The sequence below is a fragment of the Ostrea edulis genome, chromosome 4, assembly GCF_947568905.1.
Source record: "Ostrea edulis chromosome 4, xbOstEdul1.1, whole genome shotgun sequence".
NCBI classification, from domain to species: domain Eukaryota; kingdom Metazoa; phylum Mollusca; class Bivalvia; order Ostreida; family Ostreidae; genus Ostrea; species Ostrea edulis.
This window is the reverse complement of record NC_079167.1, coordinates 58,885,765-58,905,483: the sequence shown is the minus strand read 5'-3', so window position 1 is coordinate 58,905,483 and position 19,719 is coordinate 58,885,765. Positions and strand designations below refer to the sequence as shown.

The window sequence follows — 19,719 nt, the reverse complement described above, 5'->3', positions numbered from 1 at the left end:
AATCTAAATATCTAAGTCGTGTGCCGTATATGCTACAAGGAATATACCAACACTGGTAAGTTTATTTTTTCATACTTTGACATATGGCGCGCATTTTTTAGTGCAACACACCAGAATCATGTGCACGATATTCTTGTTTCAAATGTATAATATTTTTTCTATCATATACTTTGCTGATTTATTCAGTGTGCCATAACTATCATTTCTTACGATCGCATCATATGCAACTTGATATAAAATTAAATTTTCTTGAACGTACTTTACTATATTCTAGTATTAAATACCTAGTATCTTTTATCTTTTTCTTAATATAAATCCCTTTATCTTAGTAAATTGATAAGTTCCTTTTACAGGAAATACTACAAATTTCCGTGTACATCTGGATAGTGAACATACATGTAAACAGCAGATACAGAAGACTGGCTTAGTGATATAATGTGCGTAGGAGAAAGCAGAGTTTCACAAGACGATATGGCCTATGAAGAGACCAGACGTTACCTGGGGATGGCACTGAAAGAAGATGACAAAGGGCTCACAGTTCTAGAGTGGTGGCAGAAAAATGAAATGTTTTTCCCCAGAATAGCAGTTCTTGCAAAAAAAGATTTTATGTGTTCAAGCTAGTAGTGTGCCATCAGAGAGAGTATTTTCTCTTGCTGGTGGGTTGGTGTCAAAAAAGAGAAGTAGGCTGAGTGCAGATAATGTAGATTTGTTTATTTTCTTGAACAAAAACGTGAGTAAATTTTGGTGAGAGATTGAATGGTATTATGCTTAAGCCAGAGACAGTAGAGATTTAGATTAAAATGCTGAGTTTTACATCATACTGGTGTTTAGTTTACCTTGCTATTTCTCTCCTAGAAAGAGCTGTTAACTATTTGTTTAAGAAATGTAATGCTTTGTATTGAATAAAAAACAAATCTGCACTAGTACTTTTTTATGTTTTAATTTTGAATAATATATAGTTAAATTTCCGTCTCTGATCTCCGTATTGACGGATATGCATCTCACCTTCCAATGGCATCCATCATAATTATGAGCTAGTTATATATCCAACTATCCAACCAGCACAAAGCTAAGGTGATTATGAACTATAAAGTGCTTATATAGAAAGTGCAAAAGCATCAAGACAACATAGAAAACATCATATTGAGTTATTGATATTAGCTAATTGATATAGAATTGAAGATTTTTTTTTAAAAAACCCTGCAAGATTATGCTTTATATAGTAAAAATGTAACATCCGATTATTATCGGAAAATCGCATCGGAAGCAGCAACCGATTCCAACCGATGATCGATTATGAAAGTGAACCGATGTCCCATCACTACTTATCAGTCATGTTGAAACCATAGAGAGGAAGAGCTGCCCATACATTTATTGCTGCACAGAGATTCATTTTCCAGGTGATTGTAAGAAAGTTACTGACATAAATGCAAGATTCCACATCTCAAAACAGCAATATTTCAACAGTTATTGATCTTTTGGACTTAGGTCTCTCAAGGTCATTTTGAAAGGTAAAGGTAGCTCAGAACATATACCTCACATGAGAAAAAATTCCTTATTTAGCTCACTTGAGCTGAAGCTCATGAGCTTTTCTGATCACCTGTTGTCTGTCCATCTGTTTGTCTGTAAACTTTTGACATTTTTCGACTTCTTCTCCAGAACCACTGGGCCAATTTCAATCAAACTTAGAAAGAAGCATCCTTGAGTGAAGGAGATTCAAGTTTGTTTAAATGAAGTGCAATTCTCTTCTCCAAGGGGAGATAATCATGAAAGTACAAATATAGGGTGGGATCATTTAAAAATCTTTTTCTCAAGAACACTGTGCCGGAAAAGTTCAAATTTACTTGAACATGTTGAAAGCTTCCTGACATAGTGCAAATTCAAGTGTGTTCAAATCATGGCCCCTGGGGTAGGTTGGAGCCAGAATAGAGAATCAAAGTTTTACATGCGAATATATATATATATATATATATTCGCATGTAAAACTTTGATTCTCTATTTTGGCTCTATATATATAGATATAGATACAGATAGATAGGAAGAAATCTTCTCAAGAACCACAAGCCAACAAGTTCAGATTTACATGGCAACTTCCCGACATAGTGCAGATAAACTATACTGACATAGTTTGGTAAAATCATTGTTCCTGGGAGTAGGTTGGGGCCACAATAGGAGACAAAATGTGAAATTGCATTAGCATGGCAATAACTGTCTTCTTGCAAACATCTGTTTTACTGGTTCTGCTATTGCAACCATTAAATAAGTGTTAAAGGTTGCAAATAACAAATGAGGAGATAGTTATTCCCCAAGAGTCTTCTTCACAAGTCAAGGATTCGTTACCTCGCACTAACATCTTCACAAGTCAAGGATTCGTTACCTCGCACAAACATCTTCACAAGTCAAGGATTCGTTACCTCGCACTAACATCTTCACAAGTCAAGGATTCGTTACCTCGCACTAACATCTTCACAAGTCAAGGATTCGTTACCTCGCACTAACATCTTCACAAGTCAAGGGTTATTGATTCGTTACCTTGCACTAACATCTTCACAAGTCAAGGATTCGTTACCTCGCACTAACATCTTCACAAGTCAAGGATTCGTTACCTCGCGCTAACATCTTCACAAGTCAAGGGTAATTGATTCGTTACCTCGCACTAACATCTTCACAAGTCAAGGGTTATTGATTCGTTACCTCGCACTAACATCTTCACAAGTCAAGGGTTATTGATTCGTTACCTCGCACTAACATCTTCACAAGTCAAGGGTTATTGATTCGTTACCTCGCACTAACATCTTCACAAGTCAAGGGTTATTGATTCGTTACCTCGCACTAACATCTTCACAAGTCAAGGGTTATTGATTCGTTACCTTGCACTAACATCTTCACAAGTCAAGGGTTATTGATTTGTTACCTCGCGCTAACATCTTCACAAGTCAAGGGTTATTGATTCGTTACCTCGCGCTAACATCTTCACAAGTCAAGGGTTATTGATTTGTTACCTCGCGCTAACATCTTCACAAGTCAAGGGTTATTGATTCGTTACCTCGCACTAACGTGTCCCATGAGGATCCAGGTAAGAATAGTCCTCAGTACCCCTTACTCAATGTCGTAAGAGGCATGGCGGTCCTTCGGATGAGACCGTAAAAACCGAGGTCCCATGTCACAGCAGGTTTGGCACGATAATGATCTCTCCCTGCTCAAAGACTGAAGTGCCAAGATTAGGCCTAAATTTTGCAGCCCTTCACTGGCAATGGTGACATCATCTCCATATGAGTGAAATATTCTCGAGCGGGACGTTAAACAATATACAATCAATCACACTAACGTTGGTGTGAGGTAACGAATCATTAACCTTTAACTTGTGAAGTTGCCCAAGAGATGCCAAGGCAATCCTTTGCAAACTGCAACCTAATGGAAAAGTTGTCTGTAGCCATCTATAAACTAAATGCAGAATGGGAAAAGAGTGAACAGGGTACTTCTGGAGAAGAAATGTAACAAATCAGTGCATAAACCTACACCAATCACCTCCAAGATTTGTGAAGTGGAGCTGAAGCATAGTGGAATCATCTGAGGATTGTCGCCCCAGGGATAGGTTGGGGCCACAATAGGGGATCAAAGTTTTACATACGAATATATAGGTAAAATCGTTAAATATGGGCCAAGGTGACTCAGGTGAGTGATGTGACCTGTGGGCTTCTTGTTTTGTTTTCTGATATCAATCACTGCTAAATTAATCTATTAATTATGAACATTGCTAAGTCTGAATTTTCCAATGGCCAACAACTCTGACCTCCATCCCATGAGACTCAAGGGCAATAATTGTCAGCATTGCTGATATAAAAGTTACAGTTCATCTTGGCAAAAATTTTAATTGGCAACCACTGCAATTTGTAGCAATTACAACAGTCTACAAGATTTAAGATAAATCTTTAAACAATTTCACACAAAATTTTACTTTTGCAACAATTTAACATTTCTTTGTTTTGTGATATAGTACTAACGATATAGTTAGATTCTTCAATCTAACATTTCTAGCACATCGATTTAAACTGGGAGCTTAAGGGCCAAGCTATGAAGATTTGATGCATGTATTACAAAGTTAGTATTGTAACACTGACAAAATATGTAGTGTGTATGGGTGTGTGAGGGAAGTAAATGACGGATCTCACAAAGTCTCTTTTGAATCTCATAATCTTCCAACAGAACAGGGATGTAATTGTTAGGTCCATCAAAGAAACATTGAACTGTAAGTACATGTATTACAGATTGGAGTTCTTCTTTTCAAAATTCTGAATGCTACTTATTTTGTCTATGTACTAGATAGATAATTTGATTTAGTCCAGTAATGGTGAAATTCAAGCTTGAACGTGAGGAAATTATTTGATACAGTTTGTTGATTTTTTTATGCCCTTGTGATGAAATGGAGGGGGAGGGACATATATTGTAGTTATCTTTTCCCATCCTGTCTTCCTTTCATCATTCTGTCATACCAGTAATTCAGTTTACATTCATTATCTCAATAGATGCACAGATTCAGTTGAAATTTAGTATATAGACACATCATGAGAATATTCAGGTCAATATCATTTAGGTCATGGTTGAATAAGTTTTGCTCCTTGGACTCAGAAAATTTCAAGCAATTTACATTTTCTGCTAATTATGCCAGTCATGCTTGAACAGTTTGAACTGAAATTCAGGATAAAGGTACCACTTGAGAATGCACAAGTGAAGTTTGAGGTTACTGGTCAAAATTTTTATGACAGAGTTATGCCCCATAAACTTAGAAAATTTTATATAATTCTCAGTGTCAACTCCTTATCATACATGGACATTAAGATTTAGATAAATCATTAGAATGCAAAGGTTGTCTTACTCTCAGTTTCTTATTAGACATATTTTGGCAGAGTTATGCCGCTTGGAATTAAAACAAAAACTGTTTCTGCTCATCATCGGTCATACTCATTCATAGACATTTTGAATTGAAATTTGGGATGTAAACATATCATGAGAATATGATGGTAAAGTACTTCTATGGGTCCGGTCACATAACTTTTGGAAGGTGATATATCCCTTGGGCGGGGGCATTCAGGTCACTGACACATCTAGCTTACACATCACTTTTCCCATTTGTGTAATTTTCATTTATCAGTTTACTAAACACTTAACTTCACACTGATTTTTAGCTCACCTGAACCGAAGGTTCAAGTGAGCTATTCTGATCACATTTTGTCCAGCGTCCGTCTGTCTGTCTGTCCGTCTGTCTGTAAACTTTTCACATTTTCGACTTCTTCTCCAGAACCACTGGGCCAATTTCAACCTAACTTGGCCAAAAGCATCCTTGGGTGAAGGGCTTTCAAGTTTGTTCTAATGAAGGGCCATGTCCCTTTCAAAGGGGAGATAATCACAAAAATGCAAAAATAGGGTGGGGTCATTTAAAAATCTTCTCAAGAACCACTGGGCCAGAAGAGCTGAAATTTACCTGAAAGCTTCCTGACATATTGCAGATTCAAGTTTGTTCAAATCATGGCCCCCGGGGATAAGATGGGGCCCCAAGGGGTGGATCAAAGTTTTACACACAAATATATAGGGAAAAACTTTAAAAATCTTCTTCTCAAGAACCACTAAGCCAGAAAAGCTGAGATTTACATGAAAGCTTCCTGACATAATGCAGATTCAAGTTTGTTCAAATCATGGGCCCCGGGGGTTGGATGGGGCCACAATAGGGGATCAAAGTTTTACATACAAATATATAGGAAAAATCTTTAAAAATCTTCTTCTCAAGAACCACTGAGTCAGAAAAGCTGATTTTTACATGAAAATTTTCTGACATAGTGCAGATTCAAGTTTGTTCAAATCATGGCCCCCGGGGATAGGATGGGGCCCCAAGGGGGGATCAAAGTTTTACACACAAATATATAGGGAAAAACTTTAAAAATCTTCTTCTCAAGAACCACTAAGCCAGAAAAGCTGAGATTTACATGAAAGCTTCCTGACATAATGCAGATTCAAGTTTGTTCAAATCATGGGCCCCGGGGGTTGGATGGGGCCACAATAGGGGATCAAAGTTTTACATACAAATATATAGGAAAAATCTTTAAAAATCTTCTTCTCAAGAACCACTGAGCCAGAAAAGCTGATTTTTACATGAAAACTTTCTGACATAGTGCAGATTCAAGTTTGTTCAAATCATGGCCCCCGGGGGTAGGATGGGGCCACAAGGGGGGGATCAAAGTTTTACATACAAATATATAGGGAAAACTTTAAAAATCTTCTTCTCAAGAACCACTAAGCCAGAAAAGCTGAGATTTACATGAAAGCTTCCTGACATAATGCAGATTCAAGTTTGTTCAAATCATGGGCCCCGGGGTTAGGATGGGGCCACAAGGGGGATCAAAGTTTTACATACAAATATATAGTTAAAATCTTTTTCTCAATAACCACTGAGTCAGAAAAGCTGATATTTACAAGAAAACTTTCTGACATAATGCAGATTGAAGTTTGTTCAAATCATGGCCCCCGGGGGGTAGGATGGGGCCACAAGTGGGGGGGGGGGTTCAAAGTCTTACAAACAAATATAGGAAAAAGCTTTTAAAATCTTCTTCTCAAGAACCATTGGGCCAAAGAAGTTGACATTTACATGAAAGCTTTCTGACATAGTGTAGATTCAAGTTTGCAAAGGGTAGTTTGAGCCATAATAGGGACTAAGGTTTTACATGCAAATATATATGGAAAGTCTTCAGATATGGGCCAAGGTGACTCAGGTGAGCGATGTGGCCCATGGGCCTCTTGTTTATCTTTTGACACAGGCCTTTGATATTTGGTATGATGGTACCAGTACATTTAATTTACTCTCGTATGTTCACAACACTGTTCCTTGATTGAAGCAGATAACATATAGGTGACTGTTATGTGCCGTAACTCTTTAATTTTCCAGTTTAATGTTTAGAAAACTATGGAAATTGGAAGGGGAGACATCAATCTTAATGTGCTAAAACAATTCTTCCTAGTTGTATTTCAAATTCTAAAAGCAAGAATCGCACTTTAGTGGCAACAAATATCAGACCAATATGGGACTTGCCCAAATTTTCAATTTCAAATCATGTAATTTTCCCAGTTTTCTTTTCAATATTTGCATGTTCAAATAACAATAAATGCAGTGAAAGTTATCATTTGCCATAATGCTACTAATTTTCCCACTACCGTTGCTATGGGCCATTTTCACACAAAGATAATAAAGATACATTTGGGATCTGTTTTGATCCATCAAAATAAAGTAACTATTCCTGGGATTTAATATATATTTGTGATGTTGACCCTCAAAATTTGCATTTCTTTTTTAGAACTATCCTGGAGATAGGTTAGTCTTCAACTTTGGTTAAAGCATACGAGTGCAGTGTGCTAGTGTTTTGAGGAAGTTACTAAGGTAGGTATGCATGCTATATTGAACCATTCTCATGATTTGGTATGCCTCCTTTTATGCCCCCCTTCAAAGAAGAGGGTCATTTTGGTTTGCACCTGTCGGTATGTATATCGGTTGGTAGACCACATGTCCACTCAATATCTTGAGAACCATTCACTTGATAATAATGATATTTCATTTGTGGGTTGGTTATGAGTAGAAGATGACCCCTATTGTTTTTCAGGTCAAAAGGTCAAGGGTCAATCTACTCTGGACATAGAGATATATTATCTGTTCAATATCTTGAGAAGCCTTTGCTTAACAGACATCAAACTTAGTACACTGGTACATCTTCAGGAGAAGATGACCCCTATTGATTTTGAGGTCACATGGTCAAGGGTCAACCTGGACATAGGAATATACTATCCACTCATTATCTTGATAACCTTTTGTTTGACAGACATCATACTTAGTACACTGGTACATCTTCAGGAGAAGATGACCCCTATTGATTTTGAGGTAACATGGTCAAGGTCATGGTTGAACTGGACATAGTAATATATTGTCTCCTATATTTTAAGAATTATTTGCTTGATTGACACTAAACTTGGTACACTGGTACAGCATAAGGTGTAGATGACCCCCATTGATTTTTAGGTCACATGGTCAATCCACTCTTGACATAGGAAGATATTGTCTGCTCAATATTTTAAATTGATGATACTACTATCAATTAAATGATGTGTGTATAACCCTTTTCAATTTTACACCATGGGGGGCATATGTGTTTTACAAACATCTCTTGTTATTATCATGTATTTGTAAAGTTTGTTGTAAAAATCAGTAAAAGAAATCAAATTTTTAGCTCACCTGAGCTGAATGCTCAAATGAGTTTTCCTTATCACTTTTTGTCCATCCTTAAACTTTTAACTTGACACGTTTTTGAATTCTCCTTTCAGAACCACAGGGACCTCCGTGGCCGAGTGGTTAGAGCATCACGCTCAAAATCACACGGCCTCTCACCTCTGCCGGTGCGGGTTTGAATCCCGCTCGCGCCGGTAAGTGAGAAAGTTTCCCAGTTTACTTTTGGAAGGTCGGTGGTCTCTTACCAGGTACAATTGTATCTTGGTTCTCTCTCCCACCAATAAAAACTGGGCGCCACCAGATAACTGAAAAATTGTTGAGTGTGGCGGAAAACATCAATCAATCGATCAATCCAGAACCACAGGGCTAATTTCAACCAAACTTGATTCAAGTTTGTCTAAAATGAAGTGCCACACTCTTTTTGAATTGGAGATAATTAAGAATTACCCAGTAATGAAAATTTTGTGACATCAGATCTTTTAAAAATATTCTTCTCAAGAACACTGGGCCAATTTCAATCAAACTTGGCACAAATCACCCATGGATAAAGGGGATATAAAATTTTTCCAATGAAGGGCCATGTTTTCTTGAAAGTGAAGATAATCAAGAAAAGGCAAAAATAGTGTCGGAGTCATTTGAATACTTTCTCAAGTACCACTGGGCCAGAAAAGTTGAAATTTACATGAAAACTTCCTGTTATAAAGTAGATTCCATTTTGTTTAAATCATGGCCCCCAGATTTAGAGTGGGGCTACAATAGGGGATCAAAGTTTTAATGTGGATATATTGGAAAAATCTTTTTATCAAGCACAATGGGGCCAGATTAATATGCAAGCATCCCCAGGTAGTGCAGATTCAAGTTTATTCAAATCATGACCCCAGGGGGTAGATTGGGGCCTCAATAGAGGATTAAAGTTTTGCGTAAGAATTTATAGAGAAACATCTTTTAAAATCTTCATCTCGGCAACAGCAGGGCCATGCGTAGTGTAGTGTAGTGTGACCTTGACCTTCTCCAGAACAGCAAGGTAATGTTAGTCATATTGGTATTTAGGCATCTTTATGTTCTGTGAATTCTAGTTTGCTTATGTTGTAACCCTTTGGGGCTAGGTTGGGGCCATAATATAGGATCAAAATATTTTATGGGAAGAAAGATAGCAAAACAATCTTTTAAAAATCAAAGCAGCTGAACAACAACAGGGCCATGGTGAATCAAGTAAGCAATGTCACTGGTATTAAACTTATGATAGTAACGATCGTTACTATCATCCCAAGATGGCGGAAGGAAATTCCGTAAAGACCACGTTTACTTATTATATCTATTTGTATTGTTTATTTGCGAATGATATGTAGGTAAGAAATATCATACACTAGCAACAATTACGATCAGGTGTTATTTAATCTTTTACACGGCTCATGAACAGAAAATTCGTCGTTGAAAAAACAGCGAGGATGATAGTAACGAAAGTTCTTACATTACTATCATCATTCATTTCCGTTACTATCATCCTCTCTGTTTTTTCAACGATGAAGTTTCTGTTCATATGAGCCGTATAAAAAATAAAATAACACCTGATCGTAATTGTTGCTAGTGTATGATATTTCTTACCTACATATCATTTGCAAATAAACAATACAAATAGATATAATAAGTAAATGTGGTCTTTCCGGAATTTCCTTCCGCCATCTTGGGATGATAGTAACGATCAGTTTAATACCAGTGAATGTGGCCCATGGGCCTCCTGTTTGGATTCTGCATTAAATGACAATTGAGTCTAATCACATGAATTATACCAAGTACTGTTGATGAAAATCAATGGAAGTAATTAATTATAAAAACACAAAAAAGGGAAATGTGTTGTACAATAACGATTTACCGGAAAAAGCGGAAATTAAACATAGAATGTTGTCTGAAATAGTTTGTGTTTAGAGAGGAGTTTTATAAAGAAAGCACTGAGTGAACCTGAGGCATTTTTTGGTTATGGAAAATGGATTGAGAGTCATGTTTCAAATGTATTGGATATAATGAATGATTGATTCTAGATGCAATATCCCTTTGGTATTTTTTGCTTGTGAATTACACTGAATTATGCATACTGGGTAGTTAGTTTAGAGGCATTGATACGTATATTAAATCATTGATACCAATTTTTTGTTTACTTGTGTTCTCTGGTTTGAGTTTAGAGTGCATTTACAAAGAATAAGAAACAAGTACATTAAAATCATCAGAGAAAAATATTAAGGAGGAATGAGGCATCGGCACAACTTTTCAAACGGATGCATCTGCCCCTGTGGCAAAAATATGATCAGAAATATGTTCTTTGTCTTTTTATAATTCATCCATTGTGCAGTTAGCTCAGTGGATATTCCGATAAAGATGTTAAGCTGGCAATCTGTAGATCAAGCATTTAAGTTCCATAGTGGGTTTTTTTTAATACAGATTTCATACCTGAATTGCAATTTTTTGCTTGCTTTTGGCAAAATTTTAAAATTCCAACACCACAATTCTATTACGCATATATCCTCTAGATTTTAATCATGACAATTTTCATTGGTGTGTTACACCACCATAAAAAGAAATATGATAATCATGAGTTGGAAACAAATACAATTTTGTGTACAATTTTTTTTTAAAGTTCCCTGCATGAGATGATACCAATATGTTTCAGTTTTTCTATGGATGATGGCTATATTGATACTCTTGTTCCGTCATTTTCAATTACAACACCATAAAAAAAACAAAATGAAATTTCCAATGGAGTAACTGATTAAAATAAATACTCTTGTAAAAAAGAATGACTTTGGTTTGTGAAAATGATTTTTGAAAAAAGCGAAAACAGTCATCAATGATTTGTTTGCTTTCACAAGTTTTCAAGGAAGAAAAGCTTGAATGATTTAAATTGATTTTTGACTGAGGTCAAGATCAAACTGAGAGATGATCTGATAACCACATTTATTGGAATATTGAAGTTGCAAAGTTGAACATAATATTTCTGTTTACAATTTTTTCTAAATGTTTATGTTAGATTTTCACGAATGTGCACTGACAGATTCAACTAAATGAGGTGATAATCTTGAAGTTGTGAAGTTATGTTAAGGTCTGTGCTATTTTACAGATTGAAAAGCAAACACTGTACTTTAACATGTTTTTGAGGACATATATGTAATGTATCTTTTGAATGTTTGTTTTGAAAGTTATGATTTTTTGGCATTGATACAGTGAAGTATTTGCAGTATGACGGCTATCAAAATCTAACAGGACACAGACAATGTTGCCACTGTTGATCAAAACATGAAGTGCCTATTGAGAATTTGTAAGTCAGACATATATTTGCAAAGTACTTGTTATTTTAGCATATCTTGGTAAAAGAAAAGAGCCCTTACATTTGTCATTTCTTATCTTAAGGTAATTGAAGTCTGTTTAAAGAATTCCAGAAGAGAATTTTTAGCCTGATATCCTTGAAATTTCATGGGGTATAGCAGTCCGGAGAGGGAGGTGTTTAGTCCAGGCTGAACAAAGCTGAGGTAAAGGGATATTATCTGATTTGTACCAGTGTATAGTGAAAATGAACTTTTGATAATTTGAAGCTTGAATATATTGCAAAGTTGTTCAGATAAAGAATATGTGAACAATAGTCCTTTCTTTTGATCAGTAAACATTCACTGAACACCGTTGCACTTGAATTTTATATTTATACTTAACGGTTCTTGATAGAGTTTGGAAGATTGAGACATGGAATGTAGAACAGTTTTAGCATTTACTACATTGAATGAAGAATGATGTGCCCAAAAGACATTGATATAAATGAATGTGTTTTCTTTTTCTGAAAATAATATTTGATAATAAATATACATACAATAAATGGATCAGTGATTAAATTTTTGCTGACATTGCACTTTTGAAGAAAGTTTTAAGTTTTTGGGCATGTTTCCTGTCTACTAGACAAGATAGAGATGTTTTTGTATTGGTCAAAATTCTTTAAGTACAGTGTCATAGTCAGGAAGAGAAAATAAACCATGCTTTCTCCCCCCAAGGTTTGCATCACTGTTGGTTTGAAATTGTACTCATCATGTTAAAGTTTAAGGAGCAGGTCCTTGCTAATCTGGTCTTATATGTACTATACATCTTGTTTGATTGTAAGGTTGGAAATAAATTCCATTTTTAAGTTATTATAAGCAACATGTTGACCAAACTTGTAGTCAGAAAGCATCAAATGGTACACGTGTTTAGCCAGAAAGTATCAGTGTTGCTTATGTGTAGTCAGAAAGCATGTAGCGGTGCATACTTGTTGTTGGTAATCATTAAGTGGTATATGCCTGGTGCTTAATTGAAATACTGATTGGGATGCTGCAACTATTGTGTATATGAAATATGTTCTGGTTTAATTGTTAGGACCAAGTAATTATAAACCCTTCACTGAACAAACTTACCATGATGTATGGTGAATTACAGTAACTCTGCTATACTTTTCAGATGAATAACTGATGAAATTAACTAAAGCATTTGGTGTGAGATCTGGTCTTTCCATACAGATGATATTTGCAAGCAATGTATTTGATTACAGTATGCAGTATAGTACTTTTATGATTTGCTTAGAAGATTGAAACATCAGAAAATAGCTAATGAAGACCATGATCGAATCAGATGCATGTGTAATTAATGATTCAGTGAGTACAGAAATTATAATTGCAGAAATCTCTGTAAATTTAAGCCATATTGATTCCTGTGGTTAAGGGCACAGAATGACTAACATTACTGTTAAATGTGACCTGTTTGTATCATACAATACAGTGGTACTTTTGCACTAAGCCTTTAATTTCTGAACATCTAGTATACATTTCTTGTATTGCTGTTGCTGTATGGCATCATGTAATATTCATGCATGATTTAATTAACAAAAGGTATGGCAGGGTCAGCCCAATTACCAATACCTAATAGCATATTCAGGTACACAAGATAAATTTCTATCTGTGTCTGGATGTGGATGACGAGATTTATGTCTTCTAACACCTGCTGGTCTATATCAGAGGATCTCTCTTCCATACAAGAAAACCAAGATTGACTGTAATTGACTAAATTGAGTCTTCAATTGCTTTGGCTGTTGCCTTTAATGGAGTAGAGGTGTTGGAAAATGGCTCTGATAAGGCTGTATATCAACATTACTGACTGGAAGATGGCCATGTTGGGAATGTAAGCAAGACCTTCAAGTTGTGTATTCTGTCAGTGAACAAAGCTGTGCCAATTTTTGAGTGAATTATTGGGGAGTACCTGAGAAAACTACCTATATGTGGACAGGCAGTACACTAATCAGGTACATGACTTTTGAATGTAGATAAAATGAATATAAAATGTTGAATTTAATGAAAAATTATGGTTTTAATCTCTGTTAGATTTAATAATATTTTTATTAGTTTGATAAATTTTGATTGATAGATCAAAATGCGTGTTTTTTTATTAAAGAAAATCTCAATAATAAACAAAATGTTTTCATTATGCTGAAGACTGTCAATTTATCATTTGGCATCTCTTTTTTTTTTCTATATAGAATTGATTTTTGTTCGCTGAATGCAACCTAGTATTTAGCTATTCACATTTCATACCTGCATCTTGTTCACACAAGAGTCTGCTGATTTGTTTTTTCTCTGAAGCTCAGTTGAAATTGAAAACTCAATTATGTCTAGAAGGGAAGCAAGATCAGATGTTTTTCCTGGTTAGAATGAGGATAGTCATTTGACATTTTATAATCAGTTGTAAGTACAAAAGAACTGCATTTGTTTAATTCCAGTGATTTTGCTTGTGGCTGGAAAGTGTGAGATTTTTCAAGGTTTTATTGTACAATGTAAGCATATGATGTTTGGCTGTGTAATCTATTTAGCGCTTTTGGCAGAAAGCAACTTCCGCTAAATCATTCATATATATATATGTGCACTAAAACATATAAGCACTAAAATGACCTGATGACAAGAACAATGAAAATTGTCAATTTTTCAGGATAGCTGGTTTCCTCGATCCCCAGGATAAAGAAGCTAATTACATGTGGAAACTAAACAAATTAACAAAAACAGCACAATTTCTAAACTAATCAAAGCTAGTGTTTACAATGTATGCATTATTGTTGGTTGGGGAAAAAAGATTGAACTTCATAAAACATGTTCGATCAGTCGAAAGTACTACTTGCATTGAATGTGATCTCCAAACAACCTCACCTTATTTAGGATCAAATTAATTAAAGAAGGTCAAAGGCCCATGAAAGTCAGTTGTACGTAAAACTCTTATGTTAATGAATCGAAGAGGAAAGTATTCTTTGACTAATAGTGTTATTCAGTGTAAATGGAGTGATGTTAAGATATTGATATACAGTGTAACTTCGTTATCTCGAACACTGATATCTCGAATACCATGGATATGTCAAAGTGATTGGGAAGTCTGAACCACTTATTCTTTAAGTATTTTACCCTTGATATCTCAGATTCTCGGATATCTTGAAGTTTTTTTCTCTGTCACATCGAGTTTGAGATAATGAGGTTTGACTATATAATATGAGTGAAACAAATCTGAAGAAAGAAACCTATAGAATGTACCCGATAGAACTGACACCCAGCAAATGGCTAGTAGTAGTGAACCACCAATTGATTTTTTATACATCTTTTTCTCTGTCAATCCCCAAGCACTGGATTAACAATAATGCACCCAGATACTGGGCGCAAACCAAGAAAACCTTAGAACTTTGAAATACAGCATGGTCACACAAAGAATAGGGCTGTACATCACATTGAAAAGTTAATAATAGCCAACATTCATCCTGGTGAAGGAACTAAGCTTATTCAAACCATCAGGGCAAAATGACTTCAGCCTTCATGCATCCAGAACTTCTTGCCTTTCTTCTCTGTTTCAGACCACATAGTAGAGTCATGGTCTTTAACCCAAACTAGGTTGAAGTGTTCCCCAATGGTTCCTTGATTTTCTTCGTTTTGATGGTTATGTATACAGTCAAACCTTGTTATCTCGAACTCGATGGGGCCAAGAAAGAGAAATACTGAAATACAGCACGGTCACACAAAGAATAACTAAGAGATATCCAAGATATCCATGCAATAAATTGTTTATCATACCGAAACAAAACAAGACTACAAAAATGCATTTGAAATTGGAGTCCACTCATCTATACATTGTATGTAGTTGAGATTGCCCTAACGGTAACACTGCTGTCAACATATTAGAAGGTACAAACAATGAATAACCAGTTTTTATACGCCCGTCGAAGACGGGACGTATTATGGTATGGCGTCGTCCGTCTGTCTGTCCGTCTGTCCGGACCTTGTGGGCAGGATACAGACTGAACCATAAGCCCTAGGACTTTACAACTTGGTACATTTGATCACCATGATGAGAAGAAGATGCCTATTGTTTTTCAAGGTCAAAGGTCAAGGTCGTAGTATCACTTATTAGGAAAACCTTGTGGGCAGGATACAAACCGAACCGTAAGCTCCAGGATATTATAACTTGGTATATTTGATCACCATGATGAGAGGAAGATGCCTATTGTTTTTCAAGGTCAAAGGTCAAGGTCGTAGTATCACTTTTTAGGAAAACCTTGTGGGCAGGATACAAACCGAACCGTAAGCTCCAGGATATTATAACTTGGTATATTTGATCATCATGATGAGAGGAAGGTTCCTATTGTTTTTCAAGGTCAAAGGTCAAGGTCGTAGTATCACTTATTAGGAAAACCTTGTGGGCAGGATACAAACTGAACCGTAAGCTCCAGGATATTATAACTTGGTATATTTAATCACCATGATGAGAGGAAGATGCCTATTGTTTTTCAAGGTCAAAAGTCAAGGTCGTAGTATCACTTTTTAGGAAAACCTTGTGGGCAGGATACAAACCGAACCATAAGCTCCAGGATATTATAACTTGGTATATTTAATCATCATGATGAGAGGAAGGTGCCTATTGTTTTTCAAGGTCAAAGGTCAAGGTTGTAGTATCACTTATTAGGAAAACCTTGTGGGCAGGATACAAACCGAACCGTTAGCATATTTATGAAGTAGCGCATTCTAAGGCTATCCCTCTTTATATCTTGATATCCATTTCTACAAGCATAATAATGAATTAGCTCACAGAGGAAAGTGCTAACTTCACTAAAATATGAATCCCACTAAAATATGTTTTCCTTGAGCAAAATCTACGGGCGTATTATGCCACGTTGGCGTTGCTCTTGTTGTATTTTCATTCTCCTTGAATGCTGATTTACTTGCTTGTTTTTGTATCAACCAAATCCAGGCAATTTAACTGTGTATCAGAGACCCGCATGATTTGTTCCTTACGAACTTTGAAAGTACAATGACTCGGACTTATTGTGACGTCACAATACACTTTGTCTACCTTGACGCTAAATTCATGGAAAATACACAAGGCTACCCCAAGGGGTCAAATATGATGGGGAGATATGATGTTTGAGAGGGAAGATATGAAGTTTTATCATCCCTGGCACGTGACTGTCTAGACCAATCAGATTACGTGTTGATTAGAATTTTCATACTGAGGTATTATACGAGGGCGAGTCAATAAGTAACCAGCCTATCCCATTTCTGATTGACCGAGATGGTCATGATTTTCATGCCTTGTTTCAATACATGTTTTATACCTGGGTACAAAATTGCACGCATATCGAATCATTCTTTAATAAGATATTGAATGTCAAACATGTCTAGTGGTGCTAAGGCATGCTTTTCATCCAAAGTTGAGTACTGTGCTATAATTCAGTACTTGTCTTTAAAAGGTAAAACAGGCAAGGAAATACACGGCGAGTTAGCCGATGTTTATTGGTCTTCTGCACCATCTTATGCTCAGGTTAAATTCTGGGTAGGAGAATTCAAACAAGGTAAAACATCTTTAGAAGTTGAAGCCAGGTCTGGACGCCCACTGGATGCTACCGATGAAGAAATGTGGAAGAAAGTTCGGGATCTGGTATACTCTGATAGGCGAATTCAGGTGGAAGAATTAGGCATTTCACATGGTAGCGTTTCAACAATCTTACATCATCATTTAGGTATGTGCACGCTAACAGCCTGTTAGGTCCCCAAATCCTTTAGCGATGAGCAAATGGCAACCAGAGCATCAGTATGCAGTGCTTTGTTGAAGCATTTTAGGTCAAAAGATGATTTTCTTTTCCATCTGGTTACTGTAGATGAGACTTGGGTTCATTATTATGAGCCAGAGAATAAAGCTCAGAGTCGTCAGTGGGTAGAGCCTGGGTCCCCGAGGCCAAAGAAGTTCAAGATGCAACCACCTGCTGGCAAGGTGATGACCACAGTATTTTGGGATGCAAAAGGCGTTTTTATGTTTGACTTTTTACCCAAGAGAAGTACAATAACTGGAGTGTACTATGCAAACTTGCTAGTCTAGCAGAGAACCGCCATCCGTGAAAAACGCCAACTAAACTCTCTAAAGGTGTTTGCTGCAACAGGACAATGCGAGAGTCCACACTTGCAAAGTTGCAATGGATGCTGTAGAGCGAAACGGGTATGAATTAATACCACATCCTACTTATTCGCCTGACCTAGCTCCTAACGACTCCTTCCTATTCACAAACTTGAAAAAGATATCAGTGGACATCATTTCCAGTCTGTCAAAGAAGTCGTAGCGGCAGTTGAGGAGTGGGTCATTGGAAAGGACCCTGACTTTTTCATTTCTGAGCTGATGGCACTTGAACACCATTGGTCAAAGTGCATCACACTAGAGGGCAATTACATTGAAAAAGAAGAGGTGGATCTCAACTAGAAATAAGTAAGGCTGGTTACTTAATGACTCACCCTCGTAATATGGTGTGGTGTCATTCGTCAATCTGTTCAGACCTTGTGGGCAGGATACAGACAGAACTATAAGCTCCAGGATTTTACAGCTTGGTACATTTGATCACCATGATGAGAGGAGGATGCCCATTGTTTTTCAAGGTCAAAGGTCAAGGTTGTATCATTTAGTAGGAAAACCTTGTAAACAGGATACAGATCGAACCGTAAGCTTCAGGATATCACAACTTGGTACGTTTGATCACCATGATTAGAGGAAGATGCCTATTGTTTGTCAAGGTTGTAGGCAGAATACAGACAGAACTATTAGGCCTAGGACCGTTAAACTCAGTACACATACTCGACATGCCAAGTGGAGGAAACCTTTTGGTTTTTGAAGATCAAAGGTCAAGGTTGTATTATCACTTGATAGGAAGACCTTGTGGGCAGGATACAGATCGAACTGTAAGCTTCAGGATTTTTCAACTTAGAATATTTGATCACCATGATGAGAGAAAGATGCCTATTGTTTTTCAAGGTCAAAGATGAAGGTCGTAGTATCACTTAGTAAGAAAACCTTGTTGGCAACTGAATTGTTAGGGCTAGGACTGTTAAACTTGGGACACATATACCTTATGCCAAATGGAGGATACCTACTGTTTCCCAAGGTCAGTGTCATAGTTGTAGGATACTGTTGTGGCAAGGATCATCAAACTTGTTACATGTACACTTAATGCCAATTAGAAGTATTACATAGGGAGTACATGATTTGTCTTTTTTACAATGCAAAGAAAGTATGTCACACCCTGATGATTGCTGATACTACTGGAAGCCAAGTTCTACAAATCATGGTATAAGTAAAACACCCTATACTAGATTTCCTCGGGTGTGTTATGTACCGTTGGTGGTACTCTTGTTACATTTACATTTTATTTTCATATCTGTTGGAATCCCCAGCCATTAGAATAGATGTACTATGGGTGCATTCAGAATTCTACCATTGGTATGAAGAGGTTACCTTTGGTAATGTAAATCACCATTTTGGTAATGTAAATTACCATTTGTACCAATGAAATTTGCCTATGGTAACCATTCTTGCAGACAGTCTAGGGTAAGTGGAGCATTGGTAAATGACATCGTGGTCATTTTCCTTGTTATATAGTTATCATGGCGGCTAGATTTAACCAGTTTGTGAGTCTAGCATTGGTCATGGACCAGTTGCTTTAGAATATGCATCAACCATCTCAGGAATAATTTTTTGATGATTCATTTTGCCCATCCAATTAGAAAATGAGTAACTATTACACTGCTACAATTTCTTATGTATTATATATACTGAATGTAAGTTTTGACATCATCTTCATATTTACTCAAAAGCATCAATGCTCTGCATTCAGCTTTATTGAGAAATGCAGGCTCAGATTTTATAGGTAGAAATTCTTTCTTCATATTATGAATGGTACTTCTCGTTAACATTTTCTGCAATGATTTTGTAAAATGTGAAGTAGCTGCAGTCACCCCATGATCGACTGCATAGCATTTCTTTTTACTGAAAGACTTTGGATGGAATTCAATATTTTCTGTGGCAGTTTCATGTGAATCATACCAAGTTTTGGTCAATTGTGGATCTGGAAGTTTGGAAGATGATGGTGCTTTCTCAAA

The 19,719-nt window shown here is 36.4% G+C and overlaps 1 protein-coding gene across 8 annotated transcripts in view; it reads left to right on the top strand.

The window, feature by feature from the left end:
- Positions 1-4,143: 4,143 nt before the first annotated feature.
- The window catches only part of LOC125667959 (ankyrin repeat and fibronectin type-III domain-containing protein 1-like), a 124,759-nt gene continuing 109,183 nt past the window's right edge, over positions 4,144-19,719 (top strand). For 4 of the 8 annotated variants that reach the window (XM_048901656.2, XM_048901662.2, XM_048901665.2 and 1 more), the window contains exons 1-4: positions 4,144-4,249; positions 7,344-7,426; positions 11,497-11,576; positions 11,669-11,787. The gene's annotated coding sequence lies outside the window, so the exon portion shown is untranslated. Of the gene's footprint in view, positions 4,250-7,343; positions 7,427-11,496; positions 11,577-11,668; positions 11,788-13,291; positions 13,575-19,719 lie in introns of those variants that run through there. The other 4 variants (XM_048901660.2, XM_048901657.2, XM_056163186.1 and 1 more) reach the window with 2 other exon arrangements.